This window comes from Hylobates moloch, unplaced genomic scaffold (genome assembly GCF_009828535.3).
Source record: "Hylobates moloch isolate HMO894 unplaced genomic scaffold, HMol_V3 SCAFFOLD_3, whole genome shotgun sequence".
NCBI lineage: Eukaryota > Metazoa > Chordata > Mammalia > Primates > Hylobatidae > Hylobates > Hylobates moloch.
The window spans coordinates 175172808-175190978 of NW_026652278.1; the positions used below are offsets into that span (position 1 = coordinate 175172808).

At 40.7% G+C, this 18171-nt stretch overlaps 1 pseudogene; it reads left to right on the top strand.

Annotated features, from left to right (window-relative positions):
* Positions 1–3072: 3072 nt before the first annotated feature.
* Positions 3073–3463, top strand: LOC116481530 (alpha-ketoglutarate dehydrogenase component 4-like; annotated as a pseudogene).
* The last annotated feature ends 14708 nt before the right edge of the window (positions 3464–18171 follow it).

Consider the following 18171-nt stretch of genomic DNA (forward strand, 5'->3'; position numbering starts at 1 on the left):
ATCACTCCATTTATATGTTCTCAAACTTAGTATTTTTAAAGCGATTTTTCAGAAAATTGGTTGCTTTTAAGTTTCCCATCTAAACAATGAATCCTATCACTAGTCAACCAATTGACAAAGCCAGAAACCTGTGTCACATCTTCACCTTTTCCCTCTCCCTCACCTCTGCCATCTAACCAGTTGCAGCTCCTTTGAGTTCTTTATTTTATTCTTTTTTTTTTTTTTTGAGATGGAGTTTCACTCTTGTTGCCCACACTGGAATGTAATAGTGCAATATCAGCTCACTGCAACCTCTGCCTTCCAGGTTCAAGCGGTTCTCCTGCCTCAGCCTCCCTAGTAGCTGGGATTATAGGCCCTTGCCACCACGCCCAGCTAATTTTGTATTTTTATTAGAGACAGGGTTTCTCCATGTTTGTTGGTCAGGCTGGTCTCGAACTCCCGACCTCAGGTGATCCACCAGCCTCGGCCTCCCAAAGTGCTGGGATTACAGACGTGAGCCACCGCGCCTGGCGGACTCCTTTGAATTTTAATTCACCTCTTCTATCTTAGAACATCACTTTAGGTTATGATTTCACACTTTTTGCCTGAAATATCACATTAACCTCAGAATTAAAATCCTAGCAGCTAACCCTACCTCCTAGAACTATTCCTCAGAATGCTGGCAGAGCAATTGATGCCACTTCCCAATGATGTCACTTGCCGAATCATGTCCTTTCTTTATTGAAAAATTCTTCAACATCTCCCTATAGCTTGCCGCATAAAGTTACGATTCCTTAGCCTGGGACTCAAGGCTTTCATGCGTCTTCCAGAGATGTCTGGCCTCTCTTCCTAGTTTTACTGGTTTCATTATCCCACACCTCTTTACTATGGGAACAATAGATCATGCCGTTTCTTTCCTTCAAAACTTTCTTCATTCTCTTCTCTTTTTCCCTTTCTTATGTAGCTAATTTTTACACATTCTTCAAAATGTAGATGTGTCCTTTATTCAAAGAGGCCCTCTTTTACCTCCTAGTCTAATTTAGAAGCTTCTCCTAGCTGCTTCCATATCACCATCAGCTACCCTATCACTGAAATGATAATTTCCTTGGATGTTCCTTCACTAATCTGTATATCTATCTATCTATCTATCTATCTATCTATTATCTATCAATCATCTATCTATTATCTATCTATTATCTATCAATTATCTATCTATCTATTATCTATCAATCATCTATCTATCTATTATCTATCATCTATCTATCTATCTATTATCTATCAATCATCTATTATCTATCTATCTATCATCTATCAATCATCTATCTATCTATTATCTATCAATTATCTATCTATCTATTATCTATCATCTATCTATCTATCTATTATCTATCAATCATCTATTATCTATCTATTATCTATCAATCATCTATCTATCTATTATCTATCAATCATCTATTATCTATCTATTATCTATCAATCATCTATTATCTATCTATATCTATCTATCTATCTATCTATCTATCTATCTATCTATCCATCCATCTTCAGAGTTGTGGCTATGAGTTATTTGACGTTGTATTTCTAATACCTAATCCAGGGCTCGATACAGGATAGACTCTCAGTGTTTACGGAAGGAATAGCTGCCCATTCTGAGTTTTTATATGGATGCTCTATTTTCAGGGACAGTTCTTTTTTACTTTACACTTTTGTAATAAGTGCGTGAAGAGAGATTATTGCATAGGTGTGAGGGAAGAGGGAAAGAAATATAGAAGTTTATATAGGTCACCACAAAGGATTATTCCAAATTACCCTTTTGGGTTTCTCGTAGCTGTTTTTAGGATAAGACTAGAATTAAACCAAAGTGTAAAAGTAGGAAGGGATGGGAAGTCAGCTCATTTGGAAGTCTAATCTAATGTAGTGCATGTTTCCACAGGGAAACTGTTGCAGAGGACAAGTGTCATAAAAGTACTTTAATAGGTAATTGTTTGTGTTTGTGGTGCATTCTTTTGCCAAATTACACAATATGACAATAAGACAAAGTATATCATTTAAAATTACCTTCTTAAGGCCAGGTGCGGTGGCTCAGCCTGTAATCTCAGCACCTTGGGAGGCCAAGGTGGGCAGATCGCTTGAGGTCAGGAGTTCGAGACCAGTCTGGCCAACATGGGGAAATCCCGTCTGTACCAAAAAATAAATTTAAAAAATTCGCCAGGTGTGGTGGTGTGTGCCTGTAATTCTAGCTACTTGGCAGGCTGAGGCAGGAGGAGGCCTTGAACCTGGGAGGTGGAGGTTTCAGTAAGCCGAGATTGTCCCACTGCATACCAGCCTGGGCAACAGGTGAGACCCTGTCTCAGAAAAAGAAAATTTTTAATGAAATAAAGTTACCCTCTTAAAGCATATTGAATAGTAAAAATCATGTACAATTTGCACTACAAATAGTTGAGTTGTCATTGATTTTCCATGTAAAAGTTTTTTCTCTGTGTTTGATCACGTCTTTTTCTTTACAAGGTATCACTTGTTCTTTACCTTCTTGTGGTGTTTCTCTCTCAGTTCTTCAATAATAAAGCACCTCACATTGAGACCTGTAATTTCCTCAATTGAATTCCAAGTCCTCAGATATGGTATTGGAGCTTCTTGGCGATTTGATGTATCCTAATCATAGTACCCTAATATTTTTTAGGTGGTGCAATGTCATGTTGGAGATAGAAGGCTCCTAGATATCATGTAATGTAGAGACTCTGTAGCAGAAAGAAGTGGGCTTGAAGATGGGATAGTTAGTATCAAAAGCATATCATGGCCAGGTGTGGTGGCTCACACCTGCAATCTTAGCATTTTGGGAGGCTGAGGCAGGGGATTGCTTGACGTAAGGAGTTTGAGACCAGCCTGGCCAACATGGCAAAGCGCTGTCTCTACTGAAAATACAAAAATTAGCTGGATATGGTGGCGGGTGCCTGTAATCGCAGCTACTTGGGAGGCTAGGTGGGAGGATTGCTTGAGCCTGGGAGGTGGAGGTTACAGTGAGCTGAGATCATGCCACTGCACTTCAGCTTGGGTGACAGAGCAAGACTCTGTCTCAAAAAAAAAAAAAAAAAAATGCATATTAGAAGGGGTGCCAATGGGAGCAAGAAGGTCTCTGCCAGTGGGGTCATTCAGGTCATCAAGCCCCATACTCCATTAATAAGGCTCCCTAATAGAGAAGACAATCCTCAACCCAGTATGTCAGAGCTTGGAGATCTGTAGCTACCGTCTCACTCTTCTACAGTTTCACACACTCTAAGGGACGTGAGTCATCAGATTTGCTGAGATATCAGGGTCCAGCAGACAATGCAGAATAATAAAAACATTACCCTAGAAATACAGAAGGAAACTCCTGTCTCAGGAAGAAATTGAACATACTCAATGTGGAGGCCCAGAATCATCACTGGGACTGCTGTTTATCATCAGACCCAATAATTTTTTTTACAGTAAAGGACTTCCAAAATGACAAATGTGAAATTGAATGTGAAACAACTTTAATAAATGTTCTGTTAAAAAAAATGTAGAAAAGAAAAAAGCATATCAGAAACTTTTCCAAAACATTTATTCCTGGCTTCTTGATTTCCTCCCTCCTGAACTCTGAAATTCTTGGAAGTTTGGTGGCAGGCATGAATGTTACACATTCACATACACGTGCAAACAAAACAACTTTCCGGTGATCATAATATCTTCTACCTTTGCCTTTCTCATTGAGTTCAGAACCATTGATTCAGTGTAGCTTTTGTTTTCAAGGAAACTATAGCTCAAAAAGTACAAGTTTCACTGACTTGTCCTGGGTGATGGGGCTAGTTAATGGCAAAGCCAACCCTGGAACCTCCGCCTGTCCTGCTGTTGGCAAAGCACTTCTGCTCACGCATGGCTTTCCTGGTCGACTTTTAGACACTGCCTCTTCAGCTCTGAAGAATCCCGAGAAATTTTTTTTTTTTTTTTTTTTTGGAGACAGAGTCTCGATCTGTTGCCAAGCTGGAGTGCAGTGGTGTGATCTTGGCTCACTGCAACCTCCGCCTCCCGGGTTCAAGTGATTCTCCTGCTTCAGCCTCCCGAGTAGCTGGGACTACAGGCGCCTGCCACCACGCCCAGCTAATTTTTTGTATTTTTAGTAGAGACGGGGTTTCATCATGTTGGCCAGGATGGTCTCAGTCTCTTGACCTTGTGATCCATCTGCCTCAGCCTCCCAAAGTGCTGGGATTACAGGCGTGAGCCACCATGCCTGACCCCAGAGAAACCTTTAGACTGACTCTTCAGATCTAGCAGTTCTAAGGACCATGACATCATTCTGTTGGGGACATTGTCCTGCTTCTCTTCTCTCACTTTACTTCCAAAAGGCTTCCAGGACCAAGCAGCTGTTGGAAGTTCCAGAGAATTATTTCTCCTGTAGGTGTGAGGGCAGGGACTAGACAGGGAGCCAGAGTAATGATTATTTGTCATTATGCCTTTACATCTAGGGAGGCCTTAAAAGAAGGGGCAAATTCATCTTCAAAGGAATACACAGCTTGCCCAAATGCAGTTGGAGAACCAGGTGAGTGGTCCTCCCCGCCAACAAAGCAAAGTCTAGGCCTGCAAATCACTGCCACCAGGCGATAGAGAGTGTAAACGATAATTCTGAGACCTGACATAGCCAAGCGAGGTTGCTGCATTGCTCTGAAAGGCACAGATACTCTAGAGGGAAGGGATTACTTTGCACTTTGAGCACAATTTGGCCATACAACAGTCTCCTTCCCAAAATAAGCATCTTGAGCTTGCATTTTCTTTCTGGCAGGAAAAAGGCCTAGAACTTCCCAAGTGAACAAGCTACACCCACTTTTCAAATATTGTCACAAGTCATTGTAAAAATACTCTCTCATAAACGCTCTGGCTGTAAGAGGAAAGTAGAACCACACCAAACACCTCACCCCAATATTTCAGAGCCCCATACTGGGAGCAGTACATAAGATTAAGGATTATAGCCTGTTCTGCCTTCATCTCTGTACGGAAATGCACTGCAGAAACCACACCCTTGTAAAAGGGAAAAGCAGGAGGAAGTGGACCGGTAAAAGCCAAGTAGTCAGAGGACATCCAGCCTGGGATAAAAGGCATTTTAGGATTGGCTCAGTGAAGTGCTACAGACACAAGTCTGCTGTAGAATAAATAGCCTGGGCTGTCTGGGCTGGAAGGTGGCAGCTGCATTTTATGCCTGGACTCGGGAGGCAGAGTTGAAACCTCACATTCAACACTGGTCCCTGCCCCCAACACATAGGCACCAAGGCACATACACGCAGGATAAAATGTCTTCTCTTTGGATTAAAAAGTTAATAAAGCAATAAGTGATTGCCTAGAAGGGTGCATTCTAAAGTTTGCTCTAGCAAGCTAGGAAAACAACAGATGGTGGAAAGTTTGCTTCTCCTGCTTACAAACCACATGAAATGAGGCAGTGGAGTTGTCATTTGGCTTTTAGGAATTTTGTTTTGAACAACTTGGATTCAATTCAAATGGTGCTTCAAGTTGTGTGATGTGTGTTATATTGGAGAGTATATTATTAGACTTTGTCCCAGTTTTTAGCATTAGGATAGGCAGCTCATCAGTTCCCAGGAACTGGCATGTGTGAGATGAGGAAGTAGAGGAGACCCTGAGGCCATAGGTGGGCCTTACCTGCTGCCTTCTCCCCCTGCCAGGGTCAGGCCAGTCCCATTGCCTCTCCTCCTGGGGACTCCCACCACTCTCCTCCTTCATCACCATTCCAGAATACCACTGCCCGCACTTGCTGCCTGAAAAGAAGAATGACCTGGAGTCCAGCTCTTTTCTCTCTAGTTCAACTTTACATCCATGTCATCCAAGTTTCTACGGGAGCAAAGCTTTCCTGCGTGCAAAAGCTCTCCATCACTTTTCTTTATTTGTCTAATACAATCCAAATCGGATCCGTCCTGCCTTGCCGGCCCCTTGCCCACTGCCTCATTGCCCAGGGATGGCTCAACCTCGTCTCAATACACTCCCTTGCCTGGGCCCTGGCTTCTGCTTCATGAACCCACTTTCCCCCATCCCATGTTGTTTATTGGAAGTCCTGCCCACTCCTGAAGACTTTCCTCAGGTTCGTCTTTTCCAGAGGGACTCTCCTCGGGCTTCACCATACGCCGAGCCCTTCCCGCCCTGCTCTCCCTAGCGCTGTGTTAGTAGCTTGGCCACTGCACTGCCCATAGTTGGCTTCATGCTGCAGCTAACTGCGCACATCTCTGAACCTTGCTTCGTGCCATGAGCTCCTTGAACAGAGCAGAGAGGGAAGACTGGCATGAAGGGGTGATGGGGAGTCACGGCCTTAGGAGCAGGAGTCGGTTAGATAACAATAACACAGAGCTCTCTCACATGTCACTACGCTGGTGTTACAATTCATGTCAGCCATGCACACATAGAATCCAATATCTATAAGGCTTATACATATTCTCTAAAACTAAGGTAACATCTGCAATCACTGTTCCATAGCATCTATAAAGATATAACGCCCAGCTATAAATAGGGTATAACCATGAAATATCATAGGACATTATTCAAAATTGGGATATTAAAAAATCTATTTAAAACCCCTAGAAAACCCTCGAAAAACGTCTATGTAATCATTTACTTTTAATATTTGGAGTAAGAGCAGAAGAACATACATCTGATCAAATTTACTACAACAGATTTTTTCACTTCCAGATTTACAAAATGCCTGTCACTTGCCTAAGTTCTTTGTTTAAAAAGAAAGAGACTTTTCTCCACACCACTTCTCAATATTTATTTATGCAAATGGGACATGAGTCACAAGCATGCAGAGATGAACCCTGATTTATGACAACATCAAGAAAATAGCTAAAAATACATGTGTCTCAGGATGATTCAAAGTGCAATAGGGGAATTTCCAGTGATTTGGTAACAAATGTAGCAGCCCAACTCCCATTTATTTTTCGAGCAAATATTCCCAAGGAGCATGAAAAAATGACAGCTGCGTAATCAGAACAGTTAATTTTTTCGTGTTAGTTGATTCAACCTTTTTGTCAGAAAATGAGAGGAAGAATAAAGAAAAAGCAAGAGAGTGTAAATGGTAGATCAAGTTTGCATATTAACAACTTTGGAAGTAAAAACTTCAATAGTCTATCTGTAGTCAAATATTAATATTTTAGTCATTAAGCCTAATTGCAGAGAAGTTATACAATAAACAAGATGAGGCTATATTCTTGGTGCGGTATCTATGTGAAGGTTAGCACTGTAGAACTCTGGAGTTAAAAAGAACATGCAGTATCCCTGAATTTGGCCTCCTGCCTTGGGCAAGCATTGTCTCCAAAAACTGACCTCTGAGAAGTAGAATTTAGCTTGCTAAATACTAACAGTAATGGGACACTCACTACCTCTGTCTTGGTTTCCTGGGCTGCTGTAACAAATTGCCACAAATTTAGTGGCATGAAAATCGCAATTTATCATTTCACAGTTCTGAAGGCCAGAAGCTCAAAGGCGTTCGGCCGGGCTGCACCCCCTACATGGTGTCTAGTGGAGAATCCATTTGTTTCTAGTTTTTGGTGGCATCTGGCTTCCTTAGCTAGTGCCACATTGCTCCAATCTCTGCTCTGTCTTCACATCATCTTATCCTCTGTGTGTCTCTTAAAAAGAGACTTGTTATTAAATTAGGGATCACCCAGGTAATACACAGTGAGTTTCTCATCTCAAGATTTCTAACTTAATGACATCTACAAAGACCCCTTTTCTTTCTTTTCTTTTCTTTTCTTTTTTCTTTTCTTTCTTTCTTTCTTTCCTTCTTTCTTTCTCTCTCTCTCTCTCTCTCCTTCCTTTCTCTCTCCCTTCCCTGCCTCCCTTTCCTTCCTTCCTTCCTTCCTTCCTTCCTTCCTTCCTTCCTTCCTTCCTTCCTTCCTTCCTTCCTTCCTTGGCAGACTTTGCCTCTTGTTGATGAGCTTAGAGTGCAATGGTGCAATCTCAGCTCACCGCAACCTCTGCCTCCTGGGTTCAAGTGATCCTCCTGCCACAGCCTCCCAAGTAGCTGGGACTACAGGCATGCACCACCACGCCTGGCTAATTTTTGAATTTTTTTTTTTTTAGTAGAGATGGGGTTTCTCCATGTTGGTCAGGCTGGTCTCAAATTCTTGACCTCAGGTGATCCACCCACCTTGGCCTCCTAAAGTGCTGGGATTACAGGCGTGAGCCACCACGCCCAGCCTAAGACCCCTTTTCAAAATAAGGTCACATTCACAGGTTCTAGGGATCAGGACATGGACATATCTTTCTGGGTGCCACCATCTAGCCACTGCCACCTCCAAAGGCAAGACGTATATTTTTGGACAGATCTTATTAGGTGGCCTTGTGTTGTTTTGAACAGTGTTTATGTATCCTTACTATTTTTGGGGTAGTTCCACAGTAGGGCTCTGCCTCCTACTGGGAGCTGAAATGGACAGGCTCTTTTCCTCCCAGCCTGTGGACTCTAGGGCAAGAGCAGCGTGTGGCATAATCAGAGCCATTCATGCCCTCACTGGGGCCGGGACTCTCAAGGGGTGCAGCAAAGCTCAAAGTGGGAGATGATTGTGGCAGCTGTTGTATATCCCCAGCATGAGGCTTGTCAGCGAGTCCAGTGGCAACGGTGCCCTTGGTAGTATTAAGAGCCAACCATGCCTGGAAAGGGCTTTGCCCAGGCCTCGCCTAGTTACTTGGTTGTCTGGTCTTCCCATAAGTGCTGTGAGCTATCATTTCCAATACTACGTTTTTCCATGGACACTTCAACAACTTATGTTGTTGACAGCCAAGAACTGCTAAAATCTGTCTCTGTGTGTGGCAGCCTAATATCTCAATCCTTTCCCTGAAGCTGTGCAGAATATACCTACGTTGTTTTGCACGTAAGAAAGCCCTCAAAAAGTCACGCAATCTACTGATTGATTGTATCCTAAAAATTGTCTTCTCTGGCCAGGCGTGGTGGCTCATGCCTGTAATCCCAGCACTTTGGGAGGCCGAGGTGGGCAGATCATGAGGTCAGGAGTTCAAGACCATCCTGGCTAACGTGGTGAAAGCCTGTCTCTACTAAAAATACAAAAAATTAGCCAGGTATCATGGCACCTGCCTGTAATCCCAGCTACTTGGGAGGCTGAGGCAGGAGAATTGCTTGAACCCGGGAGGCAGAGGTTGCAGTGAGCCGAGATTGCACCACTGCACTCTACCCTGGGTGACAGAGCAAGACTCCGTCTCAAAAAAAAAAAAAAGATTGTCTTCTCTGATATGACATTTTACCGCTGTCTACACTGAAGACCTGTTTTACAGCTGTCTACACTGGAGTGGTCCAATGAGTTCTTGTGACGCAGGTCGGTGCTGGCCCCTGGGATTGCCAGGTCTTGGTGCAGTGCCTTCACCATGCTGCCATCCCCAAATCTTTACGATGCTCTCTTCCCCCTCAAACTTCATCCCACACCTTTCTTCCAAGCCAAACATCTGTAGATTGGTTGCTCCTGATACAATTTTTAGGCCATAGTAGTGCTGTTATATTTCTTAATATCACATGATTTCATTATTGTGAGCAATTTTCTGTAGAAACTATCAGTGCTTTTTTTTTTTTTTTTTTTTTTTGAGACAGAGTCTTGCTCTGTCACCCAGGCTGGAGTGCAGTGGCGCGTTCTCAGCTCACTGCAAGCTCCGCCTCCCGGGTTCACGCCATTCTCCTGCCTCGGCCTCCCGAGTAGCTGGGACTACAGGCGCCTGCCACCACACCCGGCTGATTTTTTGTATTTTTAGTAGAGACAGGGTTTCACCGTGTTCGCCAGGATAGTCTCGATCTCCTGACCTTGTGATCCGCCCGCCTCAGCCTCCCAAAGTGCTGGGATTACAGGCTTGAGCCACCGCGCCCGGCGGAAACTATCAGTGCTTTTAAGTCACAAAGCTACCCTTGGAGACTGGCTGTGAGGAAAAATCCTTCCTAAAAGTATCCTTAGGCTCATTCCCACAGGCCTGTGCTCTGTGCCCACCAAGCTCCTCTTGTTTCCATGCATGGCCCGTGGCCTCACATACACCCCAATTTTTCTCACCTCCAGATCTCCAGTAGTTTGAATTTCTTCCCCTAAAACACCCTTCTGCCTTCTTTGGTCCCATACACTATGTCTTACATACCATGCTAATCACTGTTCCTCTAATATTGGTATTTCCTTCTAGACAAATACAACCATCCCTTTTTGCATTCCAGCCAATGCATTTGCTTACAGCCAACTTACACCTTTACAGTAGGCTAAGTTTTTCCTGAAACTGACTTATTTGCAAACCCTGCCTTCGCAATAAAATTGTCAGCTCCTGGAGGATAGGCAGGTGATCTTATTTTTTTTAGTATGATGGTCCACAGATATTTAATGGGCACAGTAGACATTTTAGTTTTTCCTATTTGTGAGCAACTTGATAGTACATGACTTGTAAATATTTGTAATTTCAGTGAAGCAGGACTTTTCTAATTATAAAAGTTACATAAGTTCAGGAAAAATAAAAGTTTTCTAACTACCCCATCTTCCAATTCCACTTGTCCTTAATTTTACCAAAACAAATGGTTTTATATATACCCTTTGAGGAATTTTGTTTTCAAATAGAAGCATATTGTCTCTTTAAAAACAGTGAACAATTATATGTATTTGTAATACATATATTACAAATGTATATGTAAAATAATGTGAACAATTATATGCCAAATTGCCCCTTGAAAAGTTCGTAGGAGTTAAGAATTTGAATTTCCCATCTTCATGAGCCTTGTGATCCTCTGTTCCTTCTCAATTACACGGCATACAATGTTCATTTATTTAACTCTGAGTGAAGGTTCTCAGAAAAGAAGTCAATGGCTGGTGCTGATAATAGCAATGAAGAATGAAACAAAGATACCTAAAATAGTACTGGTTTTTGGTCAGAAAATAAAAGTTTTTTTGGTTGTGAGGGAGGTGGATACAATGTGATAATGTGTTTACAGATCTGGAAGACTTCCTGATAGGAATGTTAAAGGTCTTCTGATCATAAGTGAATAGAACTGAATTTAGTGACAAAGAGAAACATGAACTGAAATGTTGCACCATGAATCACTGATAAACTATTGATCCTTCCATTGAAATGTATATATCTATAATATTTACATGAAATGTGCTCTTTCTATGACTCAGTTTTGAGGTGAAGGCATAGGAATTTACACATACACAGTGACAATTTACTTGTTTACACACAAATGTAAAGTCTTCTAATATCTCACCCCTCTGAGAAAATAAATAGTGAATTTTTGATGTTTCTGGATTTTGTGACATGCTTTTAATGTCATATGAATATTTACCTATGGTTGTAATCTAGAACTTCTATGATTTCATTTGTTTATGTTTAAAATTCTGATGGATCTGGAAATCATTTGTTTGCTTCAGCATAAGGAAAGAAATGATTTCAGCTTGATTTTTTTCCGATGGATAATCAAATATACTATTTGCTAACTAATCCAATTATCTTCCTATTGTTTTATGTTGTCGCCAGTACCATATACTAAATTCCGTGTATCATCTGGTATAATTTTTGACTTTATCTTTCTATTCCTGAGCTTGTGGCAAATTTTAAAATTACTGTAGATTAATAAGAGCTTTATTATCAAGAAATGCTTGCTGATTTAAAAATACTCAATATAAAAGTGAATAAAGCTGACGTGAAAGCCTTCCGTGTAATTCTGCTTCCTAGAGATGAACACTGCTCTTGGTTTGGTGCATATTTTTCTGGAATTCTTTCACACAATATGTATGTGTACACATGTATAATGCAACTGGAATCATATCCTGATCTGTAACGTTTTTCACTCAATAATTTGTCATGTGTGTTTTCCAAGCCAATGCAGAGAGATACGCAATACGCTTTTAGCTGAATATGTCATTGTATAGCTATGCCCAAATTTAATTTACCCAATTTCTTATTGAAATCCCTCATGATTTTCCTAATATTTTACTATTCCCAACAACCTCGAAATCCTTCTTTCATATATTTTTGTGTTCTGTATTTCTGCAGAATAAATTCTTAGAAATAAGGTCGTGTGATATTTCCAAATCATACTCCAAAAAGCTGAATTTGTTTGTGGTAGAGCAGTAGCGAGGGGCCCATTTAGCTCTCCAATGTCCTGGAAATTTCTAGGAGACAGAGGGATACAAAGAGGAGGTGAGGAAGAAATAAAGACTAAGAGCAGAGCCAAGGAGGTGGTCAAAAGTTTTTCTCATAGATGGGATGAAAAAGAACAGATAGTGATAGGAGTGAAGGCAGGTTAGGTAACAAGGAAAAATGACCAATGTAACTATGGATGTCTCACCACAGAATTCTCATTTGGAGTTATTCGGTAATCATAGAACGAATACTTGTAATATTTATTGAGGGAAAACTTCCCTAAAAAGTAGTCACCTAATCACGGTCTGATGTGAGTTTTTAAAATTTTTCTCTATAACTGTGGGATTTGGGGTATCTAAAAAAGAGATTAATAGAAATCAAACTTATAATGATAAATATATCAAAGGAAAAAATGCCCATTTCTCTGTATGTTAAAGGTAAAATTCTTTTTCCAATGTGTTTAAATAAAAATAGTGTTTAGCATGAGGAAATGCTAGGATTAATATGATAATGTTTTATTATATAAATGAATGGTTACTTTAGAATTTGTATTTTATTTTCTAATGAGCCAGTGACCACACAACACTGTGATTATGATAGAAAGTATTTGAATTAAGATTCAGTTATTCAATGTTGTATTAGCAATGACAGATTTTTTCTACTTTCTTTTTTTTTTTTTTAAATAAAGTGTGATATCTCCAAGGAAGCGTAATCCAGATGGTTATGAAGCTAGCATGGCACTTCCTACAAATGAAAGGATTGTGAGTGACTCTGGGGGTTCTACTGCAAATTGTTCTAGGGAAAAATTTGCCTGTCCTGGCATCAAGCCCTGGCTGGAAGCCAGAGGGAGGGTTACAGAAAGAGATTAAGGTGTCAGTGCTGGAGGCAGGAAGAGGCTGTTGGGCAATTTGTTTGCCTGGTTGTATTGCACACCTGATTTACCCCCAGCTTGTGAAAACCTTACCACCGGTAAAATGCCAATAGTTGTTCTACTAGAGTGGTAAACTTTTGACTGATTTATCTCCTACATTTTTCAAACCTTATGTAATGTCTTGTTTTTATAATAAACAGTTTTGGAATGTTTTCCTATAATACTTATGCAGGCACTAATAAAATGGTCAATATAATTTTATACATATTAAAACACATTAGTATTCTTTGAGATGAAGTACTAATAGCAATACCAGATAATATTGCCATTGATTTTTAAAAATTACTTGAACATTTAAAAAATTATCCAAATCCATAAACACAGAACAATCAATACAATCTAAATAACACCTATAATGCAATTATTTTATTGGGATCATAGTTTCAGTGGAAAGAAATAAAGCTTGTTTAGGCTGGTTTTTATTCTGTACACATTATGCATTGGTTATGTAAAAAGGAAGAGTTTTCTAGCTAAGAGCATTAGTTAACTATAAAATTATACTAATACATGGTGAAATGTTTCCCTCAAAGTCGTTTTGATGGATAGCTAATCCTATGGATGTTTCAGCAGAAGAATTAAAGAATTAAGACTTAAAAGCTTTCAATATCAGATATTTTAATTCTTAAGAAACATCCTTACATCCTTTAAAGATCAAAATTCATTTTTAGAAAGATAATAAATATTACAAGTAAACTTTGATCAATTAAAGAAAAAATAATTGAGAAAGTCAAGGCATTTTAAGTGTATGTTTGTAGATTACGAGGGTCTCATGGGACTGATACACATCTATGGTTGCAGAAAGGAAAATCTGTGAGAATACAGACTGTTTTACTGCTTTTACTGTTCTAGATTAAAATACAGGTAAGTATTCATATGGCATTAAAAGCATGTCACAAAATCCAGAAACATAAACAATTTACTATTTATTTTCTCAGAGGGGTGAGATATTAGAAAATGTTGCATTTGTTGTTGTTGTTGTTTTTTTTGAGACGGAGTTTCGCTGTTGTTGCCCAGGCTGGAGTGCAATAGCGCGATCTTGGCTCGCTGCAACCTCCACCTCCCGGGTTCAAGTGATTCTCCTGATTCAGCCTCCTGAGTAGCTGGGATTACACACATGTGCCAACACGCCTGGCTAATTTTGTATTTTTAGTAGAGATGGGGTTTCTCCATGTTGATCAGGCTGGTCTTGAACCCCCAATCTCAGGTGATCAGCCGGCCTTGGCCTCTCAAAGTGTTGGGATTACAGGCATGAGCCACTTTGTTTCTAAACAAGTAAAGTGTCACTGTATATTTGTAAATTTGTAGCTAAGTGTTCTCACAGTGGTTCTCCCTCCTGCCTGTCCCCCTTCCCAAACCTCCTCCTCCTTTCTTCCTTCTCTCACTTTCTTCCTTCTTTCCTTCCATCGTCTTTTCCGTTCATTTTCTCTTCTGCAAAACTTTTTTTCCACCCAGCCAATGCGCCCTTCCTTGCCTCACCAGGTGAACTGCTGGTGTTCAGCCATTCAGATTCGATTTGAAACCCTGCACTGCTGGAAAGAGTTTCTTGGTCTCTCCTGCCTGGATTACTGGGTTGCACTCTTCGTCTGTGCTCCCCTAAGTGAGGCTTGTTACATTAATATCATGCTGTGATTGTCCCTTTTCTTGCCTACTTTTGTATCTTTATGGTCCAGTTCACTGTTTACAACTAGGAGGAGTTGAACATTATTTTTAAACCAACATCAGCTAAATAAATAAGCAACCCAACATTTTTCTTAAGAAAGGAACAGAAGACATTTATTTTTTACTCATTACATGTTTACTGAGTGTGGGATTGCTATGTAAATCTTTCTATCAGCAACTGGCTAAGATTCTATAAAATATAATGAAACTACATATGTATTTAGGTTTTTGCTGACTTTTCTCCCCTCATCACAACTTAATTTGCCTTTTTCCTCAAGCCATAACTGTAAAATGCACAGAATATTCTACATCATTCTTTTGTGTTTTTGAAAAAAGATTCTACTCTGTTTCCTTTATTGTATTATATAATATTTTTGTTTGACCACTGACCCTGGGTGGCGGGTATTCTAAGGAGCTGAGGCCTGATCTAAGGTGAGTGTATTCTGAGGTGAATGATTATAAACACGAGTCCAAAACCAAGTGACTCATGTTTACACGGGTGGTAACTTGGGCTAATAAATGTTGGAGGTAGGAGAAAGGAAAACAATGCCGTAGGTATGTTCTTCTTGGCGTGTGAGTGCATCGAACGCTTTTATTGCCAAGATCATGATGATTAGGGAGTTTAAAGGGAAATGTACAAAATTGTCAAAAACGCTGTGTTAGGAACAGTCAGTGGGTTTTTGTTTTTGTTTTTGTTTTGTTTTGTTTTACTGTCTTTACTCAGTTTCATGACAAGTGAAGTGCTGTGGTTGGGACAGGATGACATTTTCGCTTAGAAAGAGGCTTGTAGACAACAATTACATTCAATACCACAATAGAAATGTTAGAGATTATTTTCTGTGGCTCATAAATAAAACTGGAAGTGTGACTTGGAGTCTCTAGTTTACCTCTGAGACTTCTGCACAGCGTACAGCATAGTTAGTGTGATTAAAGTTAGTTCACAGGATCTGCTGGCCAAGAGAAAGTCATGTCGAACTCTCCAAACTATCTTAAGGTCTTGTATCGTAACTGGCCTTGTGTCTTAAACAGTGTCTGACTTTGGGAACAGGTACCTGAGGGAAGGTAGAGAGAGCAGGCCATGACATGCCTTTAGAGCCCTCAGCTGCAAGATGAAGACAGTCAAGGACAGGTATCAATTCATTTCAAAGAACTATTTCATGCACTGTGGTGCTTAAAGCACTATGTATTTGTCAGCGAGGTTTGACCAAACAAACTATCTACATGAAAATATCACCAAATTATTCATCTGGTATTTTCCTTTAAAGTTAATACAGTGAAATGATAAAGCAGTTTGTACTTGCCTGTAGAAAAAGGATGGCAGGCCAGGCGCGGTGGCTCACACTTGTAATCCCAGCACTTTGGGAGGCCGAGGCGGGCGGATCACGAGGTCAGGAGATCGAGACCACAGTGAAACCCCGTCTCTACTAAAAATACAAAAAATTAGCCGGGCGTGGTGGCGGGCGCCTGTAGTCCCAGCTACTCGGAGAGGCTGAGGCAGGAGAATGGCGTGAACCCGGGAGGTGGAGCTTGCAGTGAGCCGAGATTGCGCCACTGCACTCCAGCCTGGGCGACAGAGCGAGACTCCGTCTCAAAAAAAAAAAAAAAAAAAGAAAAAAAAAAAAAAAAAAAAAGAAAAGGGATGGCAGAACGAACGTGATTATCTGGGGAATTCAGACCTCAAAACTACTTTTTAACAGAAATATCCACAAGCTAACATATTTTTTTCTTTAAGAAATATCCTAGAAAGCACCCTCAGTTGTCAAGTTATACCAAGAACTCCATGTGGAAGGGAACAAACAGGGTGTCTGATGTGAGATGAAATCTTCAGGGCCACACAAGGGACCTCATATTGCCCCTGGCCTGCTCACTTGTTTTTCTTGTTTGTTGCTTGCATCAGGTGACTTTCTACAAACAACAGTGCTGTGTTTGCACCTGTGCTTCCTGAGAAGCCCATGTTCATCTTTTGTAAAAGTGCTGGTGAATTATTTCCTTAAAAGTCTTCTGGCTGGGTGCAGTGGCTCACGCCTGTCATCCAGCACTTTGAGAAGGCTGAGGTGGGAGGATTGTTTGAGGTCAGGAGTTCGAGACCAGCCTGGGCAATATGATGAAACCTCATCTCTACTAAAAATACAAAAATTAGCCAGTGTGGTGGCACATGCCTGTAATCCCAGCTACTCGGGAGGCTGAGGTGGGAGGATTGCTTGAGCCTGGGAGGTTAAGGCTGCAGGGAGCCGAGATAGTGCCACTGCACTCTAGCCTAGGAGATAGAGTAAGACTCCATCTCAAAAAATAAAATAAAATAAATTAAAAATCAGCCAGGTGTGATGGTGTGTGTCTGTAGTCCCAGCTACTAGGGAGGCCAAGATGAGAGAATCACTTGAGCCCAGGAGTTTGAGGCTACAATAAGCCGCAATGGCATCACTGCACTCCAGCTTGGGCAACAGAGCAAGACTCTGTCTCAAGAAAAAAAGTTTTCTGTTAGGTTATCTTTTCCCTAATGTACACTGTAAATATGTTTGCATGAACTGGAGGAAAATATGTGGGTACAGAAAAATAGGACAAAAGGGGGAAGAGCCGTTGCACTTCATATATCATGTATGACATGCTGTGAAGTGGATGCGAGGACTGACCTAAAGAGTTTGAACTTAATGGGCACAAGATACAATTTCTGTTTATATTTTAAGAAGATGTCCGCTCTATAATGGGTAATATGTATACTGTCTAGTTTAGTACTCACTAATAGCTATCATGAAAACCGCCTTGGTTGACTTAACCTCTTTAAGTCTCAGTTTATTCATCCAGAAACTGGGAATAACAATGACGTCATAGCATCACTGTGAGAAATTAGTGACACGCCAGACACAAACATCCTAATAAAGGAGCTGTTGGTTTATACTTTTAAGATGATACCGATTATAAAAATAAATATTTCTAACTATGTTAAACTCTCTAAATTAACTAAATTGCTTTTTGGCAGATTTCCCTGACGTTGCAGGTATTTAGGAGATTGTTTAAAAGCTAGACACCAGTTCTGAGACATCTAGAGGACAGTGTTATATTTTGCAGCCAATTATGTTCATGCCATCAGTGCAAGGCAGATCTGAGGTCTTCCTTGGTAGGTGGGGCATGTTACTAGGATTTTCTCCTGCAGATTCTGATCCTACCTGCCAGAAATCTTCCATCTGCTGGCTTTTATTATGCTGGTAGAAGCTGTTGTTTACTCGAATCCACTGTCCTGCTGAACACTGGAAGTCTTTGCTGTGGCCGTCTTTGCTGCAGGGATACCTCAGTGTGCTTCTTTTCCACGCCCACATCTCTAGTCATCATTGGTAAATGTCCCTTGAACTTCGTTGTTACATGACTTCCTGTTGTAGGTGGCTTTATCTGTCTTGTTCACGGCATACACTCAGAAAAAAGTGGCATTTTTATTGAGTGCATGCACGTATGATGATGACCCTATTGAGAATACCTGACTC